The sequence below is a fragment of the Lithobates pipiens genome, unplaced genomic scaffold, assembly GCF_037356315.1.
Source record: "Lithobates pipiens isolate NorthernLeopardFrog02 unplaced genomic scaffold, aLitPip1_a1.2 Scaffold_10, whole genome shotgun sequence".
NCBI classification, from domain to species: Eukaryota; Metazoa; Chordata; class Amphibia; order Anura; family Ranidae; genus Lithobates; species Lithobates pipiens.
The window spans coordinates 144,671,350-144,684,078 of NW_027507686.1; positions in this window are offsets into that span (position 1 = coordinate 144,671,350).

Sequence of the window (12,729 nt, forward strand, 5' to 3'; positions counted from 1 at the left end):
GAACGTTGGAGTCCCATAGACTTTAATAGGGTTCTAAAGTTTACACGAAGTATGCTATATACTAGCTCCGTCGAATCTTCTTTATACATTCGACAGACACCATAAGCCTTCAAAGACAGATTTGACCGTAATTCATGTGACTTTTCGGACGAATGCAATTTTTGAACGATAAACAAAATAAATAAAAACGAATTTCGGGAGTAACTAAATAAATAAATTTTTCGGACGAAAACAAAATTCCGAAACTAAATATTTCGCTCTGCACATGTCTAATAATAACATCTTCTTTATTAACCAGTCTGTTAATAATTTTTTGACTCATTTTTTAAGGAACTTTTTAAGGAAATTTTTTTTTTTTTTAATACAAACTTTTATTGAGACAGAAAAAAAAGAATAGGCATATACAGTAAGCGACTGATTGATCAAGAACATGAGCATCACATCACAGTAAACAGAGCGACAACAGTACAATGAGTGCATTAATGGAGTTACAAGCGTCCTAGTGCATAACAAAAGATTGTCTGAAAAGTACCTGCAACCCACCATTTAGTCATCGTTCGTGGGGGTATGGAAAGCAAGAAAACAGTCAGGGTAAGAGCATCCCCCACTCTGCCACGTACTGGAGTAGCAACTGTGCCGCTATACAGGTATCTGAGTATGGATATGCCATTGAAAACATAAGAAAGACAAGAAAAACAGCAAAAAACACAAACTAAACTGTAAAATTATAATAATTGCTCCAAAAGGTACGGGGCTAAAAAAAACATTGATCCGAGTCGGTACCCCTATTTGGGGTGAGCAGACTCCGAGTCTGTCTCAGCCTACAGGTCTACGGCCTCAGGGAGTCCAGGACTTCCACTTAAGATCGTACACCTGCATGGTGTCCATAATTGTATGAAAAATCCTCTCCATTAGCTGTATGGCAGCCATTCTCTTAAGTACCTGATCCCATGCGACCGTAGGAGAGCGCCAGAATAAGGCAATCGACCAGTGTACTGCACTAAAGAGGGTATAGGAAAGTTTTTGGTCGGGGGGGTAGAACCTGGGATATCAGAGAAGAAAAGGCACATTTGGAAGGTGAGCGTGATAGGGGTGCCAATAATCCCCGATACTCTATCCTGCACTCTTTGCCAGAGGGTCCTGAGAGCCGGACAACTCCAAAATATATGAAGGTGAGTACCCGAGTCGGGGCAACCCCGAAAACAAGATCCAGAAACGGTGGGGAAGAATGTATGTATTTTCGCGGGGGTGTAATACCACCTAGTATGTAGCTTCACCACCGTTTCCTTCACCGCCTTGGACCTGGTGCACTTGTGCATATTAGAAATTCTGCGAGTCCACTCCTCTGGGGAGACCTCCTCCCCCGTCTCCAGCTCCCACTTAAGTATGGCCGCAGATTTCTCCAAGAGGCCCACGCCTGCAAGGGATGAGTATATAATGGAGATACCACCCCTATCCCTAGATTCCGGGCCACAGAGTCTCTCAAAAAAGGTTTCTGTCCCCCAAGTGGCCCTTGGGAAGTAGGTATTATAAAAGTGCCTAATTTGCAAGTAACGAAAAAATTCTGAATTAGGGAGGGCGTGGGAGGCCCGGAGAGATCCGAAAGACCGAAAAGTCCCCCTGACATGCAGGGAACCATAGGTGGTCAGATCCTCCCGGGCCCATAATTCAAAACTATTTTGGTCACGAAGTACAGAGACCATAGGCGAAGTGACTGACTCACAACTGAGTTCAGGACCGAGATCTCTTTTATATGTAAGGTTTTATTCCAAAGTAGGCCGGGGAGGTAATAGGGGGCCACCGAGGAGCGCTCGAAGCACAGCCAGGGTATAGTCCTCGGGGAATAGTGCCATTGAGCAAGTTGAAGGAATCTGGCTGAGAGATAGTATAACCAGATATTCGGGAGACCCAGACCCCCCAGGTTTCTAGCCCTGTAGACCATATACTTGCCTAAACGGGGCTTTTTGTTATGCCAGACGAACTTATTAATATCCCTCTGCAGGGATTCCAGGGTCAGGCGGGATATATAATTGGGTAGGGATCTAAATAAAAATAAAAGTTTAGGGAGGATCGACATCTTGACTGCCTGTACCCTGCCTAAAAATGAAATATGGTAAGAGTCCCAGGAGTGTAACAGTTGTCTAACGCGGGAAAACATAGCAGCGTAATTAGCTAGGTATATTTTATGGCTAGTAGTGGCTAGTTTAATCCCCAGATAAGAGAAGGTCTGGCAATCCATAGGAAAGCCGAAATTCGCTTAAATCTGTGCTGCAGCCTGTTGGGGGAAATTAATCGGAAGGGCCGAACACTTCGAGAGGTTGACACCCAGACCAGACAGACCCCGGAAATCATGCAGGATGGAGATAAGGTTAGGTATAGAGACAATAGGGTCCGTCAGAAACAGGAGCACATCGTCCGCATACATGCTCAGTTTAAATTCTTGGTCCCCCTTAACATAGCCCCTAATGTTGGGGTTAAGATTAATCGCTCTGGCCAGAGGTTCAATGGCCAGGGCAAATAGCAAGGGCGACAATGGGCACCCCTGCCTGGTTCCACGACCCAGAGTGAAATAGTCTGAGTTACAGCCTGGCAGCTTGGTTCGAGTGCATGGGTGGTGGTAAAGTGCCCTGAAACCATGGACGAAGGCTCCCGAAAAGCCAAATTTCTCCAAAGCCAATTTGAGATAGGACCATAACACACTGTCGAACGCCTTATGAATATCAAGGCTCAACAGCAAGACTCTACGGGAAAATATTCGCTAGCAGCATGTCCTCTGGGAAAGTATTACCCCCGAGGACATGGTCGAACATGGCCCTGAGGTGTGGTGTCAAAGAGTCCTGAAATTTTTTATAGTACTGAGCCGAGAATCCAATCCGGCCCAGGAGTTTTGGAAGGTTTAAGGGATTTAATAACTTTATATATTTCCTGATCAGAGCAAGGGGCATTTAAATCCTGGATTTGTTCCGGGGATAAACTAGGGAGTGGTACGTCCTCTAGCCAAGTCCCAAGCGCCGGATCCGGAGGGGAGGCCAGGGGGGAGAGGAGGTCCGTGTAAAATTTGGAAAAAAATTTAAGAATCTCTGAAGGGTGGGAAACCACCGTGCCATTAGCGTTTCGTAACCTATATGTGTGTGGGGATTGGATAGATTGGTTTAGCTTCTTAGCAAACATGGCCGAGGCCGAGTTGCTGTGTAACAGAAACTTGGCCTTAGACCAGCGTAAAGTCTTCTCTGTTCTGTCAGACAGGATTTTGTCAAGTTCTAGTCTGTACGAGTTGATTTGTTGTAATAGGTTAGAGTCGTGGTTTTGAGAGTGTAAATGATAAAGTCTGTCTAGTTCGATCGTGAGTCTGCGTGTATCCGCCAATCTCTGCCTATTTCTCTCTGCCGCTATTTGAATCAGGTGTCCCCTAAATACCACCTTATGCGCATGCCCACAGAATTGAGGGGGACACATCATTCGTATCATTATTGGTAAAATAATCTGAAATGTGGGAGGAAATTTGTGCTACCAAAATTGGGTCTGAAAGGAGTGCCTCGTTTAGCCTCCAACCTGCCACCAAGGGCTTAATGGGGTCAGGTCCAAGGATACCATCTGATGGTCAGACCAGGGGCAGAGGTGAATGGTTGCGGCTGTGGAGTTTGCCAAAAGGATCGGTGAGCAAAACAAATAATCCAGCCTGGAGTAGCTGTCATGAGGGTGGGAATAAAAGGTATACTCCCGTGCCCCTATGTTATGGGCCCTCCAGGAGTCTGTCAAATTATGGGAAATAAACATTGCTTTCAGAGATTTAGAAAAGGCGTTGGCGGAGCCTCTGTCTCTACTACGGTCTAGCACTGAGTGAGCTACTGAGTTGAAATCTCCCACCACTAACATGTGAGGAGAAATATAACCATCTAGGACCCGGAAGAACGCCTTAAAAAAAGCAAGTTGTGAGTCATTGGGTGCATATACATTCGCCAAAGTGACCTGTTTACCCTGCAAGGAACCCTGAAGAATGATAAACCTGCTCGCCGGATCCTTATACACTCTATCCATGTTAAATAGTACCCCATTTCTAAAAAAAATAGCCACCCCCCCCGGGATCGGGATTCAAAAGTGGTGTAATAACCACGGGAGTATGCCTTATCAAAAAATGAGGGGTGATTACCCATAGAGAAATGCGTCTCCTGCAGAAGCAACACATCCGCATTTAACTGTTTATAGGCTCTGAATGCTTTCCTCCGCTTCTGAGGGGAGTTAAACCCCTTAACATTATGTGAGACTATCCTAATCCCCATTGGGTATATAGAGGGGCAAGTATAACCCTATAAAAAAATATAGCTCCGATCCCAAGGGGAGGTGAAAAATATACACGTACACATTGGACTGTCTAATAGGCCACACTGCAAAAGTAGGCATGTAAAAGCATACAAAATAGCGTCCCAAGAGGATCATATCATTAGTTAACTGAGCACCATTACAAAATAGAGTCCCGTACCTGAAAATAAAAACAACCATAAGCAACATTGTGAACAAATAAACCATTGGGGTCGGGAGGGGATAGACCATCCCGACATAAAGATAAACCATTATCTGTCAGGTGAAAAACCTTCCTGAACAGTAGGACCCCAGGGTCCAACACTCTCGTCCACCAATGAGGAGATAGAGAGCGGGAGGGGCAGAGACCAACTCGCCTCCGCACACCCCAACTCTCTCCTCTCCCGAGGGGATGTAAGAGCGGGGGGACAAACAAGCGCGGGCCCAGCGTCTCAACACAGCGGGGACTTGGTAGAGCTAAGGGTGCATCAAGATGTGCTCAATAAGCCAGAGGGGGAAAGGGTGATGAAGGCCTGTGCTCAAGGCAAGAAATCCCCATCTGGCTGATACACTAGTCCGCCAGTCCAATCAAATCACAGTCTGGAGTTAAGTTCAAGGTCTACGGGCCATCAGGATAATGTGAAAACAAGCCATCACAAGAGGTGGGCTCTGAGATTTTGCCTTTGCCGCCTGCGGTCTCTTTGCGGGGAAGGGGTGGCCCAGATGGCTGAGGGGCGAGGTGTAGAAGGCATCCTGGGGAGGTCATCCTTTGCCATGAGTCCCAGCTTGACCAGGAGCTCCTTTCCTTCCTGAATGGTGGTGACCGTGTACGTGGTGCCATTCTGTATAACCTGTAGCTTAAATGGAAATCCCCATCTGTACCGTATACGGATTTCCTGCAGGGGAGTTGTGATTTCCTTAAACTTACGCCGCTTGTCCAGGGTAGCCGGGGATATGTCAGGGTAAATTTGGATCCTCACCCCCTCTAGGGTAATATTAGGGGTGGCTCGAGAAGCCCTCAGGATCTCCTCTTTCACCAAATAATCCTTGAGGCACAAAATAATGTCTCTTGGTGGTTTGTCTTCCGGGGGCTTGGGCCGCAAAGCTCTATGCAACCTGTCACATGTAAATGCTGTAATAGGAGAAGCAGGCAACAGAGATTGAAACAACTTAAAGAGGAGGGCCGGTTATACAAAAAAAAAAAAAAAAAGTCAGCAGCTGCAAACACTGCAGCTGCTGACTTAATCAACACACTCACCTGTCCAGGGTGCCCACGATGTCGGCCGCCGAGGCCGACCCGTCCCTCGGCTCTCGGGTCCCGGTGCTGCCATTCCTTGTAAGGGAAACAGGCAGTGGAGTCTTACGGCTTCACTGCCCGTTTCCTACTGCGCATGCGCGAGTCCCGCAGCTACTGCGCATGCGCGAGTCCCGCAGCTACTGCGCATGCGCGAGTCCCGCAGCGCTTTCTGAATGGGACGCGCTGTGTTCTGGAACACACAGTTCCCAGAACACAGCGCGACTCATTACCCAGAAGACGCCGCGACGAAGACAGAAGACAGAAGATCTCCGCGGAGGAGGAAGAGGAAGATTAGGAGAAAGTGCCTAGCAACAGGCATTTCTGGTAAGTAAAAAAAAAATTTTTTTCATTTTTTTTTTATATTTTTTTGTAATTTTTAATATTTTTTTTGTTTTCAGGGTGGCCCTCCACTTTAAGCTCGGCAGGGGCTAGGTCAGTAATGGCCTCTGGGACCCCCCTGAGCCTCAGGTTGTTACGTCTGTTTCTATTGTCAAGGTCCTCCAAGTGGCCCTGGAGCTGGGAGACAGACTCAGAGAGGGTTTCATGATCTCTGCGGAGGTCAGAGTATGCAAGCTGTAGCTCATCGTGCTTAGTTTCTAATAAATCAGTCCTGCCCCCCAATGCAGCGAGCTCCTGTTGTAAAGTGCTAGTGGACTTATGGAGTTCGGTTTGAAACTTCTCCGCCAACTTTGTATACATGGCTGTGAGGCTGTCATCCAAGTCCGCTTTAGTGAGTTGTAAAGGGTACTCACCATCCCTGGTCGAGTGTGCAGGGGAGGCTGCAGGGCTGCCTCTGAGCTCCGGCGTGCGTCCCGGGTCAGCGCCATCTTGGAAGTTCCCCGCCATCTCCCGGGCTCTGAGGAGATAATTTGTAAGGGACCTCTGTGCTGGTTTCCCGCGACGGGACTTGGCGGACGGCATGCACCGATCTTTCCCCCGGGGGTGCAGGTACTTTGTGTGATCGATCGCGTGTTCAACGGCCCCGGGGAGCGAGTTAGTGTCCCCGCTGTGACGGAGCTCCACTCAAGTGCGACCGTCCAGGTTCGCGCCGCACATGCGCCCCCTTTAAGGAAATTTTTAACCACTTCAGCCCCGGAAGAATTTCCCCTTCCTGATCAGAGCACTTTTTGCGATTCGGCACTGCGTCATTTTAACTGACAATTGCGCGGTCATGCAGCGTGGCTCCCAAACAAAATTGACATCCTTTTTTTCTCACAAATAGAGCTTTCGTTTGGTGGTATTTGATCACCCCTGCGGTTTTTATTTTTTGTGATATAAACAAAAAAAGAGCACCAATTTTGAAAAAAACACATTATTTTTTTACTTTTCGCTATAATAAATATCCCCCAAAAATATATAATAAAATATTTTTTTTTCAGTTTAGGCGATACGTATTCTTCTACATATTTTTGGTAAAAAAAAAATCGCAATAAGCGATTATTGATTGGTTTGCGCACAAGTTATAGCGTTTATAAAATAGGGGATAGTTTTATGGCATTTTTATTAATAATTTTTTTTTTAAATGGTGGCGATCAGCGATTTTTATCGTGACTGCGACATTATGGCAGACACATCGGACATTTTTGACACATTTTTGGGACCATTGTAATTTATACAGTAATCAGTGCTATACAAATGCACTGATTCCTGTGTAAATGACAGTGGCAGTGAAGGGGTTAACCACTAGATGGCAGTGTAGGGGTTAAGTGTGTCCGGGGGCATGTTTCTAATTGTGGGGGGTGAGGCTGTGTGTGACATGTCACTGATCTCTACTCCGATCACAGGGAGCAGAGATCAGTGACGCTGTCCCTAGGCAGAACGTGGAGATGCTTGTATGCTGCGGAAGTGCACGCGCCCGCTGGCCGCCTCTTAAAGGGCCACGTACAGGTACGTGATTCTGCCTGTACAAGCCCTTCTGTCGACATATATTGGCGTGAGGCGGTCAGCAAGCGGTTAAATACGTTTTAAGACGTTTTTTGAATATCCCCATATGACCCTTGTGCTGCCCTTCATTTAATTCTTAGCATTTCTAATAGGTTTCTAATAGGTTTCACTCTAGAGATTATAGGTGTATAAATTTTATATATATATATATATATATATATATATATATATATATATATATATATATATATATATATATATATATATATATATATATATATACACATACACACACGTAAATATTTTATTATATCTTTTCATGTGACAACACTGAAGAAATTACACTTTGCTACAATGTAAAGTAGTGAGTGTACTGTGTCATGTGACTCCTAATGCCGCGTACACACGATCAAACAATCTGGTGGAAAAGTCCGGCGGACTCTAGTGTGTAGCCTCCGGCGGACTTTTTTTACCCAAAAGTACAGCGGACTTAGAAAGTAGTTTTGCACTCCAATCTTTCCGTCGGACTCGCATTTCGACGGACAATCCGGCCGTGTGTGTGCCAGTCCGCCGTACTTTTGAAATGAACGGACTTTTCCCGCCCGGAGAAAAGTCTGCTAATTTTAAGCGCGTCTCCAGGTAGCCGGGGCCAGCGAAGAAAGCGTCGCTGGCCCCGTCACCTGGTATGGACTCAAAGGGGAACCCCAACGCCGAAAAAAATCGGCATGGGGATCCCCCCCAGGTCCACATCAGACCCTTGTCCGAGCACGCTACCCGGCCGGCCAGGAAAGGGGGGACGAGCGAGCCGTACCAGGCCACGTGCCCTCAACATGGGGGGGTGCCCACCCCAAAGCACCTTGTCCCCATGTTGATGAGGACAAGGGCCTCTTCCCGACAACCCTGGCCATTGGTTGTCGGGGTCTCCAGGCGGGGGGCTTATCGGAATCCGGGAGCCCCCTTTAATAAGGGGGCCCCCGGATACCGGCCCCCCACCCTATGTGAATGAGTATGGGGTACAATGTACCCCTACCCATTCACCAGTAAAAAAAAACACAACACACAAGGGTTAAAATAGTTTATTGCACAGCTCCGGGGGTCTTCTGTCTTCGGGGGTCTTCTCGCCGGACTCCTCCGCTATCTTCTGCTAGCTCTTTTGCTAGCGGAGGAGTCCGGCTTTCTTCTTCGCCGCTGCCCTCTTCTTCCGACTTCGGGGTCTTGTCCCCCTCTTCGGTTCTTCTTGCCGGGCCACTGCGCCTTCTTCTAGCTCTTTTACAGGCGGTGGCCCGGTCTTCTGTTGCCGCTGTCGCCGCCTTCTGTTCTTCTGTTCTTCTCTTCAGATGTTGCCTCGTCGCTCTCTTTGCTCACAATGACGGGGGCACGGCGCACGGCGACTTATATAGGGACATCGCCGGATGATGTCCCCACCCAGTATGATGTCACAGTCCCAGCATCCTCTGGGACTGTGACATCATACTGGGAGGGGACATCATCCGGCGATGTTCCTATATATGTTGCCGCGCACCGTGTCCCCGTCATTGTGAGCAGAGAGAGCGACGAGGCAACATCTGAAGAGAAGAACAGAAGAACAGAAGGCGGCGACAGCGGCAACAGAAGACCGGGCCACCGCCTGTAAAAGAGCTAGAAGAAGGCGCGGTGGCCCGGCAAGAAGAACCGAAGAGGGGGACAAGACCAATCCATCTGGTCCAAGTGACTTATTAATATTAGGTTTTTCAAGGCTAATTCTAATTGTGTCCTCTGTTAGCCATGAGGGTGCTTCATGTCATGAGAATAAACATTGCAGTTTTGTTTACTGAAGCCCTCGTGAAGACTGAGGAGAAGAATACATTCAATACCTTCGCCATCTCTCCATCCTTAGTAAACAGATTCCCTTCATCATTCTTTATGGAACCAATATGATCTGACCTCCCTTTCTTACTATTTATGCACTTAAAGAATTTTTGGGGATTTTTTTTACTCTCCTCTGCTATATGCCTTTCGTGTTCTATTTTATTCGCCCTGATTGCACCCTTACATTTCTTGTTGCAATCTTTGTAAAGTTGGAATGCTGATGAATCGCTGTTTCCTAAATTGCCCTGTATTTCCACATCTGTGATCAGGTCTGTATTGTTGGTAATCAGAAGGCCTAGTAACGCTTTGTTTCTAGTTGGTGCATTTACCATCTGACCCATGAAATTGTCCTGCAAGACCTTTAGGAACTGGCAAATCTTAGATGAATGTGCGGTTCCTTCCACCCAGTCTATGTCTGGATAATTAAAACCCCCCCATTATAATGATAGTTCCCATTCTTGCCGCTAATCCAAATTGTGATAGGAGGTCCGCCTCCCCCTCCTCCCTCTGGTTAGGTGGCCTATAGCATACTCCCAGTATTACTTTCCACTTAGCCCTTGTACACACGGTCGGAGAACCAAATCTGTCGGAGTAATTCCGACGGATTAATTCCGGAAGAGGTCCGGAAGTGATGTTGCATACACACGGTCGGACAAAGTTGTCGGAAAATCCGATTGTACATAACGTGATGACTAGTGATGGACGAACTTAGAACGGAACGTTTCGCAAACGCGGACCGCGAACGTTCGCGGCGGGCCCCATTGACTTCAATGGGAGGCGAACTTCGCAAACCTACAGGTCAAATTTGCAGCCACAAAATAATTAATAGCTGTGCAAACATAGTCCCACCACATGGCCAATGACATAACACATGTATGAGGTGAATCTGGGATCGACAACTACAAGCATTCTTTTTTTATATGGGAAATTGTTGTGACAATTCAGGACTGTGGAGCGCATGAAGGCAATGGAGGAGAGGGAAGGTCAGGGACCAGGGTAGGCAAAGAAGAGGGTGCAGGAGATGATCACCAGCAGCGTGACATACAGCAATGACACCTGCACCGTGATAGAGTCATCTGACACCAGCACCGTGATAGAGAGCACTGACATCAGCAGCGTGACATACAGCAATGACACCTGCACCGCGATAGAGTCATCTGACAACAGAACCATGATAGAGAGCACTGACATCAGCATCGTGACATAAAGCACTAACACCAGCACCATGATATACAGCACTGACAGCAGCACCGTGATAGAGAGCACTGACATCAGCAGCGTGACATAAAGCACTAACACCAGTACCGTGATATACAGCACTGACAGCAGCACCGTGATAGAGAGCACTGACATCAGCAGCGTGACATAAAGCACTAACACCAGCACCGTGAAATACAGCACTGACAGCAGCACCGTGATAGAGAGCACTGACATCAGCAGCGTGACATACAGCAATGACACCTGCACCGTGATAGAGTGATCTGACAACAGCACCGTGATAAAGAGCACTGACATCAGCAGCGTGACATAAAGCACTAACACCAGCACCGTGATATACAGCACTGACAGCAGCACTGTGATAGAGAGTACTGACATCAGCACCGTGATATACATCACTGACACCTGCACCGTAAGCAGCCCCAGGAGGAAGTCAGCATAGCACAGGGATGGTGGGAGCCCCTCATAATGAGCATAGCACAGGGATGGTGGGAGCCCCTCATAATGAGCATAGCACAGGGATGGTGGGAGCCCCTCATAATGAGCATAGCACAGGGATGGTGTGAGCCCCTCATAATAAGCAGCCCCAGGAGGATGTCAGCATAGCACAGGGATGGTGGGAGCCCCTCATAATAAGCAGCCCCAGGAGGATGTCAGCATAGCACAGGGATGGTGGGAGCCCCTCATAATAAGCAGCCCCAGGAGGAAGTCAGCATAGCACAGGGATGGTGGGAGCCCCTCATAATGAGCATAGCACAGGGATGGTGGGAGTCCCTCATAATAAGCAGCCCCAGGAGGAAGTCAGCACAGCACAGGGATGGTGGGAGCCCCTCATAATGAGCATAGCACAGGGATGGTGGGAGCCCCTCATAATGAGCATAGCACAGGGATGGTGTGAGCCCCTCATAATAAGCAGCCCCAGGAGGATGTCAGCATAGCACAGGGATGGTGGGAGCCCCTCATAATAAGCAGCCCCAGGAGGAAGTCAGCATAGCACAGGGATGGTGGGAGCCCCTCATAATGAGCATAGCACAGGGATGGTGGGAGTCCCTCATAATAAGCAGCCCCAGGAGGAAGTCAGCACAGCACAGGGATGGTGGGAGCCCCTCATAATGAGCATAGCACAGGGATGGTGGGAGCCCCTCATAATGAGCATAGCACAGGGATGGTGGGAGCCCCTCATAATGAGCATAGCACAGGGATGGTGTGAGCCCCTCATAATAAGCAGCCCCAGGAGGATGTCAGCATAGCACAGGGATGGTGGGAGCCCCTCATAATAAGCAGCCCCAGGAGGATGTCAGCATAGCACAGGGATGGTGGGAGCCCCTCATAATAAGCAGCCCCAGGAGGAAGTCAGCATAGCACAGGGATGGTGGGAGCCCCTCATAATGAGCATAGCACAGGGATGGTGGGAGTCCCTCATAATAAGCAGCCCCAGGAGGAAGTCAGCACAGCACAGGGATGGTGGGAGCCCCTCATAATGAGCATAGCACAGGGATGGTGGGAGCCCCTCATAATGAGCATAGCACAGGGATGGTGTGAGCCCCTCATAATAAGCAGCCCCAGGAGGATGTCAGCATAGCACAGGGATGGTGGGAGCCCCTCATAATAAGCAGCCCCAGGAGGAAGTCAGCATAGCACAGGGATGGTGGGAGCCCCTCATAATGAGCATAGCACAGGGATGGTGGGAGTCCCTCATAATAAGCAGCCCCAGGAGGAAGTCAGCACAGCACAGGGATGGTGGGAGCCCCTCATAATAAGCAGCCCCAGGAGGAAGTTAGTACAGCACAGGGATGGTGGGAGCCCCTCATAATGAGCATAGCACAGGGATGGTAGGAGCCCCTCATAATATGCACAGCAGAGGTACAGCCCCAGGAGGATTTCAGCACAGCACAGGGATGGTGGCAGCCCCTCATAATAAGCAGCCCCAGTAGAAATATGACACCGTTCAAGCTCTTCAAAGAGGAGGGTAAGGGGATTAAGTACGGTGAGCCAAATGAAGAAAGAAGGTCTCTGTGCTCGATTAAAAAAATTGTTTATAGACATATACATGGTCTACTGGTCACATGTGTTGAATTCCTCTGAGATCCATGCCTCATTCATTTTTAGAAATGTGAGGTAGTTAACACTGTTGTGAGCTAGGCGAGTACGCTTATTGGTCCCGATCCCCCCTGCTGCGCTGA